Raw genomic sequence first — 18378 nt, 5'->3', positions numbered from 1 at the left:
AAATGTTTGTAAGAGTTCGACTGCTAAAATTTGAGTTATTGAAAGGTATCAGGATCCCTTAACGCTGAAAATTATAAAGGAGTACAAATGTTATTATTAATTTAAGGTTTTAAGCAGCGCAAAAATTTCACTTGAAACTGAAATCTGTTAAAACTGAAATCTGTTATAAATTAAAGATTTTATATTCCGTGGAAAGGCAACATCTCTTAGAGCTGGCGAATTACGATGCAACATGGACTATTGATGTTTATATCTTCGACAGAAGAACAGAGAAAATTTGGGTCATAAACGTCAGATGTCTGTTTTACACTCTTTAGAGTTTCCTTTCTTGTAATATTTAGCTATTATAATGCCGCCCAATTGGGAAGGTGGTTAATAACTTTGACTGCCGTACCGAAGGGCCAGGTTCGAATCCCGGAGAAGGCATGGATGTTTGTAAATGTATAGCGTCTGTACGGTGTGGGGGCACTCTAAATATGCGGCGATCCGAAAGTCCTCTCGAGAAGTTGTTGGTAAGGGAAGACGGGTGGGAGACCTTCTGACCCGCCACCTTTGGGGTATTCTCCCATCCAAATTTGGGGGGCGAAACTGAGCAAAGTCTTACGGTCACATGTAGGGTGGTCTTGGCTCTTGCTAACTACAGTAGCAGTCTTGAACTCTTTGCCACGATGAACTCCGTGGGCTTTTTCTAATGTTACTGTCACACAAGTGAGGTAAGTCACAACAGCAGCAGTTATTTATATGAATTTCTACAGGTTTCTCCACAGGCAGACTCTGCGTATTAATCATGGTAACTGACCTCAAATAGATCATTTTTAGTTTTTATTGGCTTTTATGTGCAGTTAATTTATTTGGTTTGGTGTAACAAATAATCCAACGGCGTGATGGTAATCATCACATTAAATTATTTGTTTTCTTCAGAGTGGCTTATGAAAAGCTTTTTAAACTAAAATAATTATAAGGTGAAAATGTAGGAATTTTAACGCAACCAGAAAAATGGAGATAGTTATGCCAAATTAATTTCGTGTTCAATCAAGTCAAATGATATAAATGCTTTAAAACATGTATTTTCTTGAAAGTCAGAGATAGCGAGAGACAAAATGGAGAATGGGAAAGAATAACTGACAGGAAAGGAAGCAAAATTTGAAAAATTAAAATAAAACTAAATTTAATTTTAAAATTTATTATTCTGCCGTTAATATTTTGTATATTTGCTCTCTTTATATTTATTGGATTTTTATTCCGCAGTAAATACTAAGAATTTAGTATTAGAGCACGTAAAGATCCAGTTGCATTAATTCAAAATTAAATATTAATTGCATGTAGTTTAATCAGTGAATTTCTCGAGAGTTCTAAAAAACGTTTGTGATGGTTCAGAACATTCGAAAAACTACTAAGCACCGTAGGCCGCTCTTTCCGTATTATATATTCATCTAAGTTAACATAATAGCTTATTAATAATGTATATACTCGTACTATATATAATCGTTTTATATTATTGAAATTGAGAAAAAATTAAAACCTCAAAAATAAATTAACAAAGCAAAATTCTGGTATACAATGATAAATCTAAATATCGAGATAACTCAAAATTCAGGATATCTGGAATCCGTATAAATAGTGTCAAACTGTACTGGTCTTCAGACGGTGTCGACATGGAAACCTGGGGTTCCTCAAATCAAATTAAAAATTCTAAAGACATTTTTTTTTGAATAAGAAGTATTGACATCTAAAGTAACTAATACATTTTTGTATGCTTTTATTGCTACTAATAGTTTTCATGGGCAAAATTCTAATGAAAAAAAACTGCTTTTTCATCTATATATAAACGGTACGCAGCGCTGATATATTTTCAATAATTTTTTAATATTTTCGTTTCTAAAGATTGTAGAAAATATTGGTAAAGATGGAGAATACTTGCTCTATAAGATCCCTCTAAAGGCGAAACAATTTTATAAGCTCCCTAATCAACGAAATTCAACCAACGAAATGCGAATCAATGAAAGATGACTACCGTAGATGTTTCTAGAAAATTAATGCAATGAAATACATAACTGCACAGATCTGTAAACAGATAATGTTATGAGCAGATGTGCAGATCTATTAATTGTTTGCAAAACTTGATAAGATTAAATAAAATAACGTAGACTCTGATCGTCATTTCCCTGTGCAAAAGTTTTCCTTTTAGGGGAAAAAAAAGTTCAAGGTCTGTATGATTGAGTTCAAGGTTAAATACTTTAATGAGGTTAAAAAAATAAAAACGATTTATGAAAACACTGGCAGTAGTGCGCAGAGTCATTGTTTGTTCTTTTGTCTCTTTCCTCTTTAAGCACAGGAATGACGTGTACATTAATAGGCATGATAAGGCTATTGGTATAAATACCATATTGTTATTATTTAATTTCGAATTATATATCAACCACCTATAATGAGTTAACGCAACAGATAAAAACAAATAAACAAAATAATCTATTCTGAATACTCTGGCAATTCACATATCATCTAGATCAGGCTTTCTTAAACTTTTTCAGTCGCGACCCCCTTTTATCACTGAGAGATTTTTTCGCGACCCCCCCCGGACCCCATAATATTTAAAAAAATTTTGTGGGACCCCCCCCCATAAGTATTGCGCTAATCCGACACACGCGTGAGTGAAACTGTCAATTTTTTCCCTTGTACTGAAACATACTATTGCAGTTATAGGTCATTAACTTTTATTTCTAATTTTAAGACATAGAATAATGTGAACATTTTAAATAAGTAACGGACGAAATGACAGCGTCACATTCAAAGCAAGAAAAAGGAACGTTTATATTATAAAAGGAATGCGTTGAAACGTTTTCGTTTTTTAATTAGTCTGTATTGCCTTATTTTTATCTATTTTCAGATATATTGAGTAAAATTATTTGGTAATTGTAAAATTTTTATGATAAGTTAAAAAAATATCAAAACTGCTAAAATTTTTGACGACCCCTGCTGCAGATCCCGCGACCCCAGTTTAAGAAACTCTGATCTAGACCGGGAGTTCTCAACCGGTTCTCAACCGGAAGATCAAAATAGGTGGTACGCAAAGAAGCAACATATGGTTTAACTATTAAATTCAAAAATTAAAACTCAATATTATGATTGAGTTTTTTTTCTCAAACACTCATAAATGTATGCGATCTGAGCTTCGTTCAAGTGTGGGGGTTTTCAGTTTTTGTTTAGATGATACGCGTTAGTCAAAAGGTTGACAACCGCTGATCTAGAATAAATTTAAGCGTACTGTACCAACTTTCCCTCATTAATTTATCCATTGAGTGACTGGCAACCTTCCTTGTCTTTAAACTCTTACTACTATGTGCCAAGGACAGTTCTTCAATAGTCTAGACAATTACCTTATGACAACACAGATCATTTCCCCTTTACACGGTAAGTTCTGTTAGCCTGCCATTATGTTGCTTTAGACTCTATCCTTTCTTTTTGTCACTAGAGCATCCTAAAAAGATAAAAAAAGTAATCATGTTGTTACTTTTATTTAAACTTACGCTTGTCCATTGAGAATTATTAATTTTACACGAAAATGTTACTAGCCTTGCCAAGAAAAATTAATGTACGAGTTGAAAACCAAAATCAGAGTTTTCAGGTCACAGGTCAGCTCTGAAATCAAGATATAAATCTTTGAGTTTACAGAAATCAAGATATAAATCTTTGAGTTTACAGATATACAATGCGAACTATAAGTGATTTTTGAATGTATGTACAATAATCGCGTTAAAATAAATGTAGAAATAGAGATATTATCACTCTCTTACCTGGATCTAATTTTTCAGTGTATTAATCTTAATTCAGACAAAGCTTATTCTGTAAACAAATTCAAATCCTGTAAGTTATTTTAACTTCGAGCATCAGCAGACACTACATATTTTGTTAAAACATATATCGTGTCTGACAAAAAATGGGGGTGGGGAATGCCGGAATCTACGCCCTTTTGCAGATAGCCTTTTTTCTCAAATTAGAGACTGATTTTCATAAGCAAACAAGCACATTTACGCCGGGAAAATTCTTATGTAGGTGTCTGTATTTTTGATTGCGGCCGCATTGCAAAAGGGTGCAAGCAGGTCTATGATGGGAGTGCGAAGACGGGATTCTGTTCCCTGGTACTTTAAGTATATCTAGGACATAAATTGGCTTATGAACCTCCGGATAACAGCAAAAGTGTTTTGGAAAATCTACCGTCATGGCTGCATTTTATTCACTATTTCGGAGTTTGTAAGTTAGATAAAGGTGGGGAAGGTAATTGGACAGGTTTTGGAAATAGTTTACATATATTGTTTTGGAAATTTTATTGAACTGGGTAACGTAAAAAGGATATTATTGACTAGTTTTTATCTCGAGAGCTAACCAATTAACAGTAAATTTTAATCCTTAATCCAATTAACAGTAAATTTTGGAGGTTGTTCTGATTGTAAATTTAATTTCTTAAGATTTTCACTTCAAGAAGAGTTTAACATGAGCAAAATTATTTTAAGTAGAAAGACTGAGACTCAGTGAGCTGATCTTTGAATTCACACTTTGACTTCACACTAAGAGAAACTAGTCAACATCTGCGAAAAGGAGACATATTTTCCATTTCTTTTGTGACAACTCGATTTTGTGAATAAAGGTGGTAGGGATGTTTCAAGCAAAAGCATAAGTTCTAACATCAAAAATTAGTTAAACAGGAAATATGATGGTTTGAGATCGAATGATATCCATACATATAGATCATAATTACAACAACCCATACACGGAATATTCTTAGTTAAAGGTGACGTCATAAGTATTCTTAGTTAAACGTTCAGAATGGACTTCTATCCAGAAATGATTCTGTTTCACAAAGTGCAGTGCTAAAAATATCCTGATAAAATGACAATGCCTACAAGAAACCTCATAAAAAAGCCTATTCTCTTTAACGACTCATCAAGGAAAGCATGATTACAGGCAGAAGTTTCGAATTTCTTTGTAATGATATACTAATGCACAAAAGAGGGGTTTATAAAAGAAAAAATAATGGCCTTTATTATTGGCGTTATCAGAACGATTTTTTGATCCGAGCAAAAAAATGGAAATTTATATTTAAAAAATCTGATGTGTACACCACATGACTTCCTTTTACGGAATATTAAGTTATACGCATTTTTTCTTGCATTTCATTTGAACTTATTGGATTGAATTAAATCTACTTCGCCGGCAGCGCATAAACCACAATAGAATAAATGCATTCTTTAAAATTCACTCTAGTATTTGTTTACCATAGCGATACTCTGGCGCTAGATTCACTTAACAGTATTAATAATTATATAACAGTTAACTTATATAATAATTATATAGCGGAAACTAAGTTAACTGTTATATAATCCAATAATTATATAACAGTTAATTTATATATATCGTTCATATTATAACTCATAATGCACAAAATTTATATCATTTAAAGAATAGAATTATCTAATCGTTGCCACATGTTCTATTCAAATACTATAATAAAGCTAGAATGATGTATAAAAGAAATTAAGCAAACAAAACAAAAAAGAAACAGTTTTTCACAGACGATTGAGTATTTCTCATTTAATTAATTCAGTTCTCATTTCGTGAGAAGTCTAGAATACATAAAAACTCAAAATATCTATATTAAAAATTACGAAGTAAATCTGAAACACTTATTTCCTCGAAAAAATTCCAGAAAGAATTAAGCAGGATTTAATTGGCAATAATAAATGAATGCGTTATCTTTGTTGTTCCGAAGCTAAGTTTCTCTAGATTGGCAACAAATCCACTAGTCTTCTGTTTCAAATGTAAACATAAATGGCCGCCATAAAAAAAATGCTTAGCGGCACTTAGACAACTTTAAAATTGTTGATAATTCTAAAAATATTGCATACAGATTTACTAAAGGCATAAAAACCTTAACCGGAAGATAAAAACAACATAATACAATTAATTTTAAAGCAAAAAATGTACAATTTACAAACATATAAGAGTAAAGAAACTGAGATCACTAAGCCGGGTAACAGAGTGGATATATATATAAATATATTTATATACGTTTGGTGCGGCCGATTGCAGGCAAAATACGAGGTGCACATCTACATGTTATAGCAGTCTTATATACAAAATTTCAACGTTCTGAGGCTACTCGTTTTTGAGTTATGCGAGATACGTACGTACGCACGCACGCACGTACGTACATACGTTCGTACAGACGCCACGGAAAATTCTCTTCAGAATTCATTTTAAAGCAGTTTTATAATTTTTTTTTTTTTTTTGAAGGAAAAGAGTATTTTATTCTATCCTTACGTACAGATATCACGCAAAAACATCGTTAAATTGCATCCGATAGCCGTCAAAATGGACATTTTCGTTGAAATATGCTGCCTGAAATTTTTCGCGATTACAATACTTCCTTTTTACTTCGTACAAGGAAGTAAAAATAGTTACTAAAGACTTTACGAATAAAGGCTGTGAGAACGCCATTATGAAACGCAAGAAAACCTAACTGCTGTTGTGTTATATTTTTTATCTACAGTTTTGATAATCATGAAAAAATCTATGTAATAAATTTTGGAAATTTGGCAGATTTGTTTACAGATATGTTTATTTTCACTGCATAACATACAAAATTCTATTCTATGGAGAAATCTAAATTAATTTGTACTAAATTTCATGTTTCAGAAATGATTTTCTGATTAATTGCTTAAAAACTGACAACACTGAAAATTTTAGTTACGAAATTAAATCATTGTTCTAGAGAAATATTTTATAATATTGTTTTATTCTTACAAGTGCAAGAAGTAATTAAAGTAAGAATTAATTAGCACAACTGTGTTAAATGTAGTTCGTACTAAGTGATTCAAATCTTTAACAACGAAAAAAAAATCTGATGTCTGAATTTTTATTTCTCATGTTTCGCTGCATGATAATAAGTATAGAAATGAACTCATAAATACTATTTTTTGGTTATCCCTGCCTGCATTTACGCCTTGCTAACTGAAAATGCAATGTAGTTTATTATTTACGTTTTTGCCTTTTTCTTAAAGAGCAAAATTATCAAATAGAGTCAAATAGCAAAAAGTTTTTACGTTCCTCACTTCTTCTTAAAGAACTCTATTTTCAATTCTTCGCGGACTGCATTTTCAAGAATTTTGCATTATATGCGGAAAATATATGATTAAATCTGTGTAGAATGATAGGAAAAGTCTGATGTTATTGTAAGAAGATGTGATAACTTAGAGCTTTGAACATCACTTTAATTTTTATTTAAGGAAAAAGTATGTTTATCCGGAAAAGTGTTTAATAAATGTTGCAACTGCTCTGTATGTTATTTAGTATTTCAAAAGTTTCGAGGTTTTACCTCATTCTCACTGTGCATGTATAAGATCAGAAGGCGAAGATTGTATTAAAGCTTATGTAATATATTAACTTGTTAAGTACTTCTTTTAAATGCACATTCCATTTTTAATACTTTTGATGAATATTATTATTATACTAAAATTAAAATTCGGTTTACTTAGATTATTAGTTAAATAAGCTTAAAAGTTAGCTGTGAGTGTTAAGCGTTACTCTGGACTAACTTAGTAATGTTTATCCTAAGTTTATAACAGTTATTTTAAATTTGTCACACTTCCCTATCTCTTCTAATTTCGGCTTACAATTCCTTAGCAGAATGAGTTTTTATAATCGTGTTAATTGCAGAAGAGAAGAAGTTGTATTTAAGTCGAAGTTCCACTGACTTCGGGGAGAGAATTAGATTTCCTGTATAGCTCGCATTTGCCTTTTGTCTCTCTAAGCCATTGGTGCCCAACCTTTGGCCTCTCGCGAGCGCATTTTGTCCCATCGCGAGCACATTTCTAAAACATCAACATTTTTTTTAACATTTTTCCAATCTTATGTGATACATCTGAAATATTAATTCCGGCAAATAGGTTTGAGATGAATAATAATATTGGTTGAACTTTATGGAAATCAGAGAAGCGGAGTTCAAAATTATTTTTCAGTGTATTTAGTTTTCCGAGTATTTCTCTGTTTCAGTTGCTCTGTTCAATTACTAATATGGCTTGATAAATTCTGAAAATGGGTGAAATTTGTTTCTTTCATCTGATTTATCCACAAATTTAACATTATCTGAAAAGCAGTTACAGTACCAGTCAATTTAAAAAGGGATTTTTCTTTTTCCTGGAGATCTTTGTTCAGTTTAGCTGTTATATCCGTGAGAAAATACGGATCGGATAACCAATTATTATCGTCCAATTCTTTATAACTTTCGTTTCCAGATTGCAAAAACTGCTTTACTGGCGAAAGAAGTTCTGAAAATTGTTGAAGTACTTTTCCCCTGCTGATCTAACATACGACCCTGCTGATCCCTTTCCGATCTAACATCGAAATGAAGTAATAAGTTTCCATGTTCATCAGTCCCGCAATTAATTATTTTATAACGTCTTGCAAAATAACTCTTATGACTATAAATACTTACCATATTTTAACAATTAAGAATGAAATACCATATTTTAACAATTAAATGAATTGTTATTTTTAAAATATATTTTGTTCATAGTACCTAATCGGGCTGGCGAGCACATACAAAACGATCGGCGAGCATACTTGTGTTTGCGAGCACAAGGTTGAGTACCGCTGCTCTAAACTACGCTCAGCCGTAATATGTGCCCTTGATAGCTTCGCTAGCTAATTAAATATTAGAGGGCAACTAGTTAGTAATTGTGTTAGCTTCGGCAAATCTCTTTAGTTAGTCATTAGTTAAGTTCTTACAGTTTTTGAGTTAAAGCCCAAGTGGAGGCTTTGTTGTACGTCCTGAGAAAGGGATCGTCTGTACGGGTAATTAAACCTTCTTGAGTTTTACATATCTGTTCTTTGACTTAAGCGATTATTCGCTTAGTGGTTCACTATATTCCTGCACACTTAGTTAATAGATAAAAGGGAGTATCCCTACAACTTTTAAAGCTAACTCTCAGCTAGCATTTTAAATGCATTCCACTTATTTAGTCTATATGCTGAATATTATTATACTAAAGCGTGGATTATATCTATTTAGATTAAGAGCTGAATATTGTTGCATTAAAAAGTGTATTACATTCTTTTAGTAGTAAAGCACATTCTAAATCATTTATTCATATTTCAAGGGTTCTGTGCCACGAATAGAAAATAATAATATTTGACCTGCCATTATTTTCATCCAAACCTAAGTGTTTTTGTTACTTCCAAAAAATTGGCTTGTCTTGATAAATCCTGCACAAAAGCATTCCATAATGAAAATAAAGCGTAATGCTTTGGCAGTAATAATATAATTCAACTATTTTATTGATCCCTTTTCGCTACTCTATGTTAATAGACTAAATAAAACAAAAGCACATTACGTTTCTTTCAACAGCTATAATTAAAAAACAACTCGAGGCACTCTACGGCACTTAAGTGTTTTAAAAAAGGCATATTAATGACAATTTGGACTCCGCCATTTGCCTAGTAGGTTATTTTTTTATTTTTATTTATTTATTTTTTTTACTCACATGAACACCATTAATCAAAAACGAGTGATTTTAGTCTTGATTGCCAAGAATCATTCAATATCATACATTCCTACCTATTATTTCTCTGAGCTCTTTCACATTTTTCGAAGTGATTGCATCTGTTGTCATGAAAGTTTTTAAGGACAAATATAATTGTTTTTAAGTTTTTAAGGACAAATATAATTGTTTTTAAGTTTTTAAGGACAAATATAATTGTTTTTAAGTTTTTAAGGACAAATATAATTGTTTTTAAGTTTTTAAGGACAAATATTAATTGTTTTTAAGGACAAATATTAATTGTTTTTAAGTTTTTAAGGACAAATATAATTGTTTTTAAGTTTTTAAGGACAAATATAATTGTTTTGAGCACCATTCCTGTACGGAAGTTTCCATTTTTGTGTAATAGATAACTTTTCCGCTAATTGCTGAAAGATATCATGGTAAAAGAAAGATTAGCTATGCGATATTACTCTACAGTAAATAGAAATTTAAACTATATTTATATCATATATGTTATTATTCCTACTTGAAATCCCCCCGCCAGTTTTTCATATTTCAAGGTTGGCAGCTATGTGCTATCTGCTTTGTGAAGAAGAATTAAAGACATCAAATATAGTTTATAGAACTGATAATAAAGCACGTTCAATGAAACTGTATTAAATACATATACCACACGTATTAATTAAAAAATCAATATTTGCTTACGTTTAAACTATGGGAAATAGCACAGCTTTCCCTTGTGTAAGTGCTTTGTTCTCTAGAAAAAATTCTTGTTGCAAATTTAAAGCTAAAATACTGTAAATGAAGTCTTAGAAAAATCTTATACCTGATTTTTCTAAGATTGAGAGGAGTGGGTAAAGATGGACCCTTCAGAAACCAAAACTGTTAATATTGTTAATTGGTGGATAAAATTTCCCTACAAACTATGGAATTTGTTGTGCCAAAAACGTTAATGCAAATGAAATAAGTTTTAAATGCAGTTTCTTAGGTTAGTTTAGTAGATGATTTTTGGAAATTAATAGCTTAGCTATTTCATTTCTAATTCTGTAAATTTCTTAGCCTTCTCACGAATTATGAATTTAGGGAAAGACACAAGAAGGAGCTGACAATACCTCTTATATGTAGGACGTAAAAGGGGATATTACAGTAAAGGAAGTATTTCCCTGTTCCAAAAGCAGCGGTAAAGTTGCTGAAAACTGGTAGTTATGACCTGGGTCCGATTCCAGGCGAACGAGCTAGCTGTATGGGCGTTTTCTTGGTTTTTCCCATTTGTAACGTGTATACGAACCAGTTTCTCTTCTACAGTCCTCCACAAAGGCATTCTTCCTCTTAGGCAGATAGCCCTTGTGTGCTTTGCTGTAATCTCAATAAATCAAACCAAACCCAAAAGAGCGTTAACAGTTTTGACCCCAACTAAGGTTTAGATGGGCGGATTCAGTAATTTTATTGCCATTTGAGCTCGACTGGGAAATGTTCCCTCATGTCATTTGGAAAGGCCCAGAGGGAATAATTTATGGTGATCAGTTAAATCTGCGAATGTGTTTTCAGGGTACATGGGTGTGAAAAGAACAGTTTAACAGTTTTTAACCTTTTGCTTCAATCTTGCCTTTTCTCTGAAAAAGAATAAGGGTCATTGCTTAAAAAAATTACTTCTTTCGAACAAAAATGCAGTAGGTTTAGCTTCTTAGCTTGCAATTAAGTACATGAAATGACTTTCCGGAAATATTTTCGGAAGTTATTTATGTTGAAGGAGTCTTGATTTGGTTTTATTTTTGAAACGGAGAAGGAATAAAAAAAATATAGATCAAGGCGTTCGCCTTCTTTTGAGCCTGACCCCGCCAACAACCGTTGGGCTTCCATTTTTAACCACGGCAGGACTTAAACAAAAAATCAGTGGGTTCAATCATCGTTACTCTTGTGATCCGTCATCGCTTTGCTGAAATTCAGGGAAATATTTTAGTTTCAGATCGTCGCTTCCTTTTTTGTTGTCGTAATGATTGAAGGCCCAAAATTTAAAAGCGATGTGAAATTGTAAAAATTTTACAATTTCATACCCAGTCACCCAAAAGAAACACAAAATTTCCGTTAAGTGTGAGCCTTTTGAACTGATCTTTCACAGGGATCTGTGTGCGATTCAGCAGTTTTCTTGTGAAGGTACAGTAGGAGAGGATAATGAGAATAATTAATTATATTTTGAGGAACTGCATAATAGGAAGGTTAACGTATAACGTTTTAAGAGTGAATTAAGTTAATAATAGCTGGGTAAATACCAGTGTGTCTTATAAAACCCTGCTTAATGATTATGTAAATATTTTTATTAATGAATTAAATAGATAAAATTGTCAGTGATCGGTAGATTAATGTTTCTATAAACATTTAAAATATGAATTATTTATCTTTTAAGAGAATACTGTAGATAGTCTGACCAGCTCCAGTTTATTATCTTAATAAATATGTTGAAAATGAAAATTCGTGTTTACGTTTACTTTATTCATGGTCTACGATGTCACCTCCATGCGCAGAATGGCAGAGGGGTTTCAAAATTACGCACCTGGCTGGTAAAGTTTTATTTTTGCAGTGCATAGTTGGTGCCGAAGAAATTATTGAATTTAAAAATATTTAGTTCTTGAACCTGGAATGTTCATGTAAATTTAAATGGATGATGCTAGAATATTATGAATTGAAATACAATTTTAAATGTGTTGATAACTGACAATTTTGTGTAAATAGTCTTTCTCTGGTGTCTCTTGACATTTTGTATCGGCATTTCAGAGTTTAAAGTTTAAAATGAGCACTTGGCTACCTCTAGACTTTGTAATACATTATACTGATGTTATGTGATCATGTGTTTGTAGAGAAACCAGTATAGAGACTTTAATGAGAAAAAGCATTTTAGAATTTTGAACTTAAAAGCAGTTGCATCATTATTGGAAAGCATGGGTTTTAAATTCGAAATTCCAAGCCCCCAGAGAAGAAGGACCTACTTTTTATTTTTACATAAGTATTGAATTTAATAAGGGCGAAAAGACTTATTTATATTAGGTTCTTCTGCCGTTTTTAAGATGTAACCAAAGTTTGAATATTTATGTTCAAGATTAATAATTTATTATTATTTTTTTTTTTTTTTGCGTAATAAATGAGTGTTTAAAAGCATTCCTAATTCTAAGAAGGCTGATCTTAAGTTACTATCCAATTACTGCTCCTTGTGCAAATGAGCATGATTTAGAGATTTTTAGAGTGAAGGAAAGAAACTCAGATAACTTATTTCCAATCATTTTGAAAGCAGCCTAGAAGTGAATAGGATTTTCTTCTGTGAGGAAACATGTCACTGCAATGAAGATTTGACGGGGAGAAGATTTACTCAATTAAACTGGGCAATTAGGTTAAGCTGGATAAAGAAGAAATCAAATAAATAAACAGTAGTATAGCTTAATGTTATTTATTTAAATTTTGCATTTTAACAATGTCATCATGATAAAATGAGAGGATGGGCATAGAGCCATGATTATTCTTGAAAGAAAATTCCTGTAAAAAGCGTACAGTTTGGTCGTGAGACGTTTAAGAGTCTACTCTGACATGTTTGTGTATAAATCTCTGAATGCTTATGGACAAAATCCATGATAAATGGACCGTCAGACGGTTTGCCATAACAGTACATGATTCATCATATTATAATGGACGATTGTTTTGTTCTTTCTAGGACAGTAGTAGTGAATAAGAGCTTTACTGGTTATATATTTCAAGAAATAAAAAACAGAGAAACTCAGTCTGACTATTAGACCCAAATCCTAATGAGCATTTGTCGGAATATCTACCTCTAGAGAGGTTGATAGTAGGGAAGAAGGGTTGAAGACCCTCGGGCTGTCTTTCCTTGGAGGGTTATCCGTCAAAATTGGCGAATGGTTAATAGGTAGATTCAATAATATCAAATAACTCAAATAACCTATGCTAATACAGAGGAACTGGTCTAGTTTCTACCTGTATGTACTGGAGATCTAAGTAGTCAAGAACATATGGCTGATCGTCTGGGATCATTAAATGAAGTATATGGGAGACGGAAAAATTCCGTCTGAAATACATCATAATTTAACGAAGCAGCAGTACCAAATTTTCTTAAAGATAAGAATATACATATCCTATATTAAGATTTATTTCTTTTAGCTATATTTATAAACATCTTTTGCTGTGTTATCCATTATCTTTTAAAAAAATACATATTTTAAGTAAAAACGTGAGCAAATAGCGAAAAATGCAATTCATAATTATGCTTCTGAAACTGAGGAAAGTTTCTTGTTTATTTTTTGTTTCTTAAATATTGTAGCTTCATAACCGATTTTTTTTCTTTTATTTTTTCTTTTATTTTTTCTTTTATTTCTTTTTTTATAGTTCCAGTTTTCCAAAAACTTTTAGATTGCTATAATACGTACGAAATTTACCGTCCTCTGCAGGTAGTATACGTTTACACCAATTTTAGTCGACGTTCTGCTTTATAACCAGAAATTATAATATAGATAGTAGTCGGTATTTCCAACTTATTTCGTTATGTTTTTGTTTATTTAAAAATAAGTTTGCCTTCACTACTTTCTACATATGCAATATGTTATTTAGCTTTCTAAAGTGATTCATTTGAACGTTATTTATGTTTTGTATTTAGGCAAATCATTTAGTCTACCGGATCAGTTTGCTCGTTAGTGAAGCCGGCTGCCATATCGTTAGACCTGTAGACGAATCCCAGCGAGGAACGAGCACATATATGTATGTAATTGCCTTCTTTTTTAACTTTCAGGTGAAAATTTAGAAGGTATTTGGATAGCGCATTGTTTTTTGAAGGTTCTTACGTACGAATAATTTAATATTATTTAATCATGTAACTTAATTGATACTTAGTATTTTGCATTTTAACTATTGCATTTTAACCTTTTGCATTTTAACTGTATACGCACCAGCATTATGCTTTAATAATCCTGTTTGATTATATACTGTATCATGCATATGTAGGATATTGCATGGTTTATTTATATAGTACGATATCGTAAGTACTGTAATGTATGATCTGTAGTCCCACTAGTCTCTGGATAAGGGTGGACGTGGTGTTATTACCAATTAGCCATAACGGTAAAGGGATGGTGCCCACGTCCTCCGTCACTAAACTAAATTAAACTAGAAGGTATTTGGCTGTTGGATAAATATCTCAGAAGGAAATGTAATATTAGGAGAATTTCAAAATTAATTTGTGCAATAATCAGCTTCTTGGGTTCATTCTTTTCCAGATATATTCGACCACTGAAGAAAACAAAAAAAAAAAAAAAAAAAAAGTATTAATTCATGTCTACCGCTCTTTCTCTTTTAACAACATAAAAGTCAGAAATCTCAATAAATTTAATGCTTTATCCATTTAATGAAAAACAAAACCTTGCATTACCTTTCGCTTATTAAAATTTCCTTTTGCAAATTGTCTCCTTGAGCATATTTTTTTCCTTAATGCTCTCACATTCCATCAACCTGTAATAAGTATGTACCCACAAATACATAATTAATGAGGAAGGTGAAACATGCTTTTGCAGCTTCTCTGGCTAATTTGAATCGCTATTTTTTTTTTTCTTCCAAAGCGAAGAAGATGCGGTGTGGAAAGCTAAAAATGCTCTTCCGGCTTCTAATGCTTTGCGCGGTGAAAGAATACAAGGTTATTTCCTCAATTTTATCTTAGTGACTTACGCTTGGAGCTGATGTATGGTGAATTTTTATATACTTGCTGGTACAATTTTGGTTTGATTTCCTCGTCCAATAAAGTAAAGTGCCTTGAGTTAAACAGGATTGCATCTATCGCAAAAGAACCGTAAGTGTTTATTTACAAGAACAAGAATCTTCTACAGCTAATTCACCTTATGCCTGAAATTCACACATTCCGCCTTGAAATTATGCAGATTGAGCAGAGCTCACAAACGTAACTGAGAAGTATAATAACCTCAAAATATTTCTTAAGCATTCAAAAGCATTGATGCTTCATTCTTGGGAAAAAATAAGAATTTTTTAGGAAAACAACCGCATCATATCATGCACCAGTTTTATATTCACGTTGTTAGAACTTAAATCAAAGATCTGTAAGAATTCCTTTGATTAAAGTTCAACACGTATTATATGAGTAAAGTGCTGTATATTTTTAGGTTATGTACTGCATTTTTTAAGGTTTCTAAAAATATGAAATATTTAAATATAAGGATTTTCTATGTATAAAAAATTTACATTGTTTAATATATATATTATATATGAACAACCTGATGTACTTTGGCATATATTTAATTTCTGAAACACATTTAATTAATAAATTAATAATTATGAGCGTCAGCAGAATTTTCATAGTTAACAAAAAAAAAATAAATAAAAAAAAAAAATAAACTCCCTTATATTCATATCCTGGGATTTTGAGTTCCCTTTTAATACATTCCTTTTTCACATATTGTTGCACTGTACTCAAGTTTTCATGTATGTAGAATTTATATACTTTGTATTGTATTTATGCCAATTTATATTTAAATGATAATTTTTAAAAATTCTTGCATCGCAACTCTAGTTAACAGAAGATGTTTCTAACACCTTGGCAAAGCTTAATCTTCAGCGTGTAGCTTATTTTCCAACCTAGTTTCAGGCTGAATTATTTGTAAAATTAATTACTTGAAATTATTTGTTAACAAAGATGGTCGCTAAATCACGCTAATAATATTTCTAACTGTTGTAATTTATAATGCAACGAGTTCATGTGATTTATAATATAATTCATTTATAACTTTTTCAGCAGTATTGAAATTAATAGCAGATACTTATAATGATATACATTTAGATTACAATGATTTATATTGCCATTGCCTTCTTCACTGATGCTTATATGCTACATTCCTAATATTTCATAATGGCATACAGGTAAGTTCAACTCATTCACCAAACATGTAAATCTCTAATTCAGCCCACTTTTGTTCTTACGTGTGCTGTATCTTCTATTTTCTTTAATATATTGTTCAGCCTAATTTCAAAAGGTCCTGTGGAAAAGTCACTAAACATTGGTAGTTCGACCCGAGTTTCTAGTCCCAGTGATCCCCCAGCTCTTTCTTTTTTTGTACTTATTTACTGTATAAAAATGTAGCGTAAAAATTTCAGTTCATGAAGTAAAAATACTTTTCTAATTTATTATTTAAAAATATTGCAAAACTTTTTACCTTAGCATATCTTTTTGCAAATCCCTATAATAAGAAAAAATAAGGAAAGAAATTAACTCAGTTTCGGTGATTGATACCTCGGTGCAAATTATATGTAACATTTTTCCAAAAGCATGGAGTTTATATGGATATCAATAAATTAAGGATTATTTCTCCATATAATTTTCTTAACATGTTTATTCCAGAATTTTCTTTTCACACTGTAGCGCTTAACTTTATGAGTTTTCTATAATCATTCAATTTCTCTAGCCATGGCAACTTTGCATACCTTCTGACAAGTAGTTATATTTTTAACTACTGTATTTTAATTCTTGTTGGCTGTCAGTACATTATTCACTTGTTTCACAAGCGCAACTTTTATTTTATACGTAAATCTACGTAAAATAGCATTAAAACTTCAGTTATGCAGAGCTCCTGATCGATTGCTTGTTTTAGATTGAATGAAATTAAGCTGAATGTTACTGTTAATTAGCTTGTTATTAATTTAATTGTATGTTTCTAACTAATTATATGTTCAGATATTTCCAAGTATATTACAGAAACGTTTCCATCCTAATTTTTAGTTTTTGGTTAAAAAAATAAGCTTTTATTTATTGAGAGGCCTGATTGATTATATTAATTTGCAGTACTGTTTATCTAATTCTTTTCTTCTAGATAAATTTTAGAAAAACTTCTTAGCATAATAATTTAAATTTATTTACAATTTATACGTCAGTGATCCAAGCGCATAGTAATGTTGTTATAATAGATTTCATGCTAAGCTTTTTTTTTAATTTAACTATTAATTTCTGCAAACATTTACATGATTGCTTTAAATAACGAAAAATATTTCTAGCACACTTTAACACACTTTGATACGGAATAATTTTTTGCACTCCATTAAATTTTCCAGTCTAGTTCAGACATCTTGACTATTATTGATGTAATTTATTAAAAATATATTTTGTATGCTTTATAATTATTTAATTTATGATATTATTATCATAAATGAAAGATGTTTGTAATGCTAATATGTATGTTTACCAATACCTTTGTTAGCTCTCACATTATTGTTTTTCTTTGTGTCGTTTTTCTTTGTTAGCTCTCGCATTTATTACTGTTATTCAAGTAATTAGCCTGCTTGTTAGATATTTTTTACTTGTTCTTGTGATATGTAATTCTTTTTATTTATTTTTATTTTCCTCTTGGCTACAATTGGCTTCGAAAAGTTAAATTGTAACCCTGTAGGCAGCAGGGGGGAAGAAATTTTGATTGGCGCAGTTGGACTATAGCTCGACCGGGGGGGGATTTTCTTTAGCGCAGTTAGAGTACATCCGTTAGATAAATGGACTCTGTTACAGCTTTTTTTTTAACATTGTGTTGCTGTATTCCATGTTCTTTGATCTTGTTTTTTGCTGTAACTGATCATAATCTGCGATTGAAAATAAGAAGAAAATTCTGATTTCTGAGTCCTCCAATTGAAGTTATGCGTGCCAACGTTACTCACGTCGAAAATAGCTTAGCTGATTATTTAATGCCTTTAACTTAGTCTGATATTTTTACAATAAATGCAAATACAAGAATACTATAAGTTTAAAACTTTCAAATGGGACCCTTCGAGTTACTTGGTTTTGAATATAAATGACAAA

At 31.3% G+C, this 18378-nt stretch overlaps 1 long non-coding RNA gene across 1 annotated transcript in view; it reads left to right on the top strand.

The window, feature by feature from the left end:
- The window catches only part of LOC146995490 (uncharacterized), a 378021-nt gene that overhangs the window by 114419 nt on the left and 245224 nt on the right, over positions 1-18378 (top strand). The window contains exon 2 of the long non-coding RNA XR_015043097.1: positions 14194-14294. This is a non-coding gene — a long non-coding RNA (uncharacterized LOC146995490). The remainder of the gene's footprint in view (positions 1-14193; positions 14295-18378) is intronic.

Source organism: Stegodyphus dumicola, chromosome 9 (assembly GCF_044657685.1).
Source record: "Stegodyphus dumicola isolate Sdum_Otavi_A_Nest chromosome 9, ASM4465768v1".
Taxonomy (NCBI): Eukaryota; Metazoa; Arthropoda; class Arachnida; order Araneae; family Eresidae; genus Stegodyphus; species Stegodyphus dumicola.
This window is presented reverse-complemented; position numbering and strand designations above follow the sequence as displayed.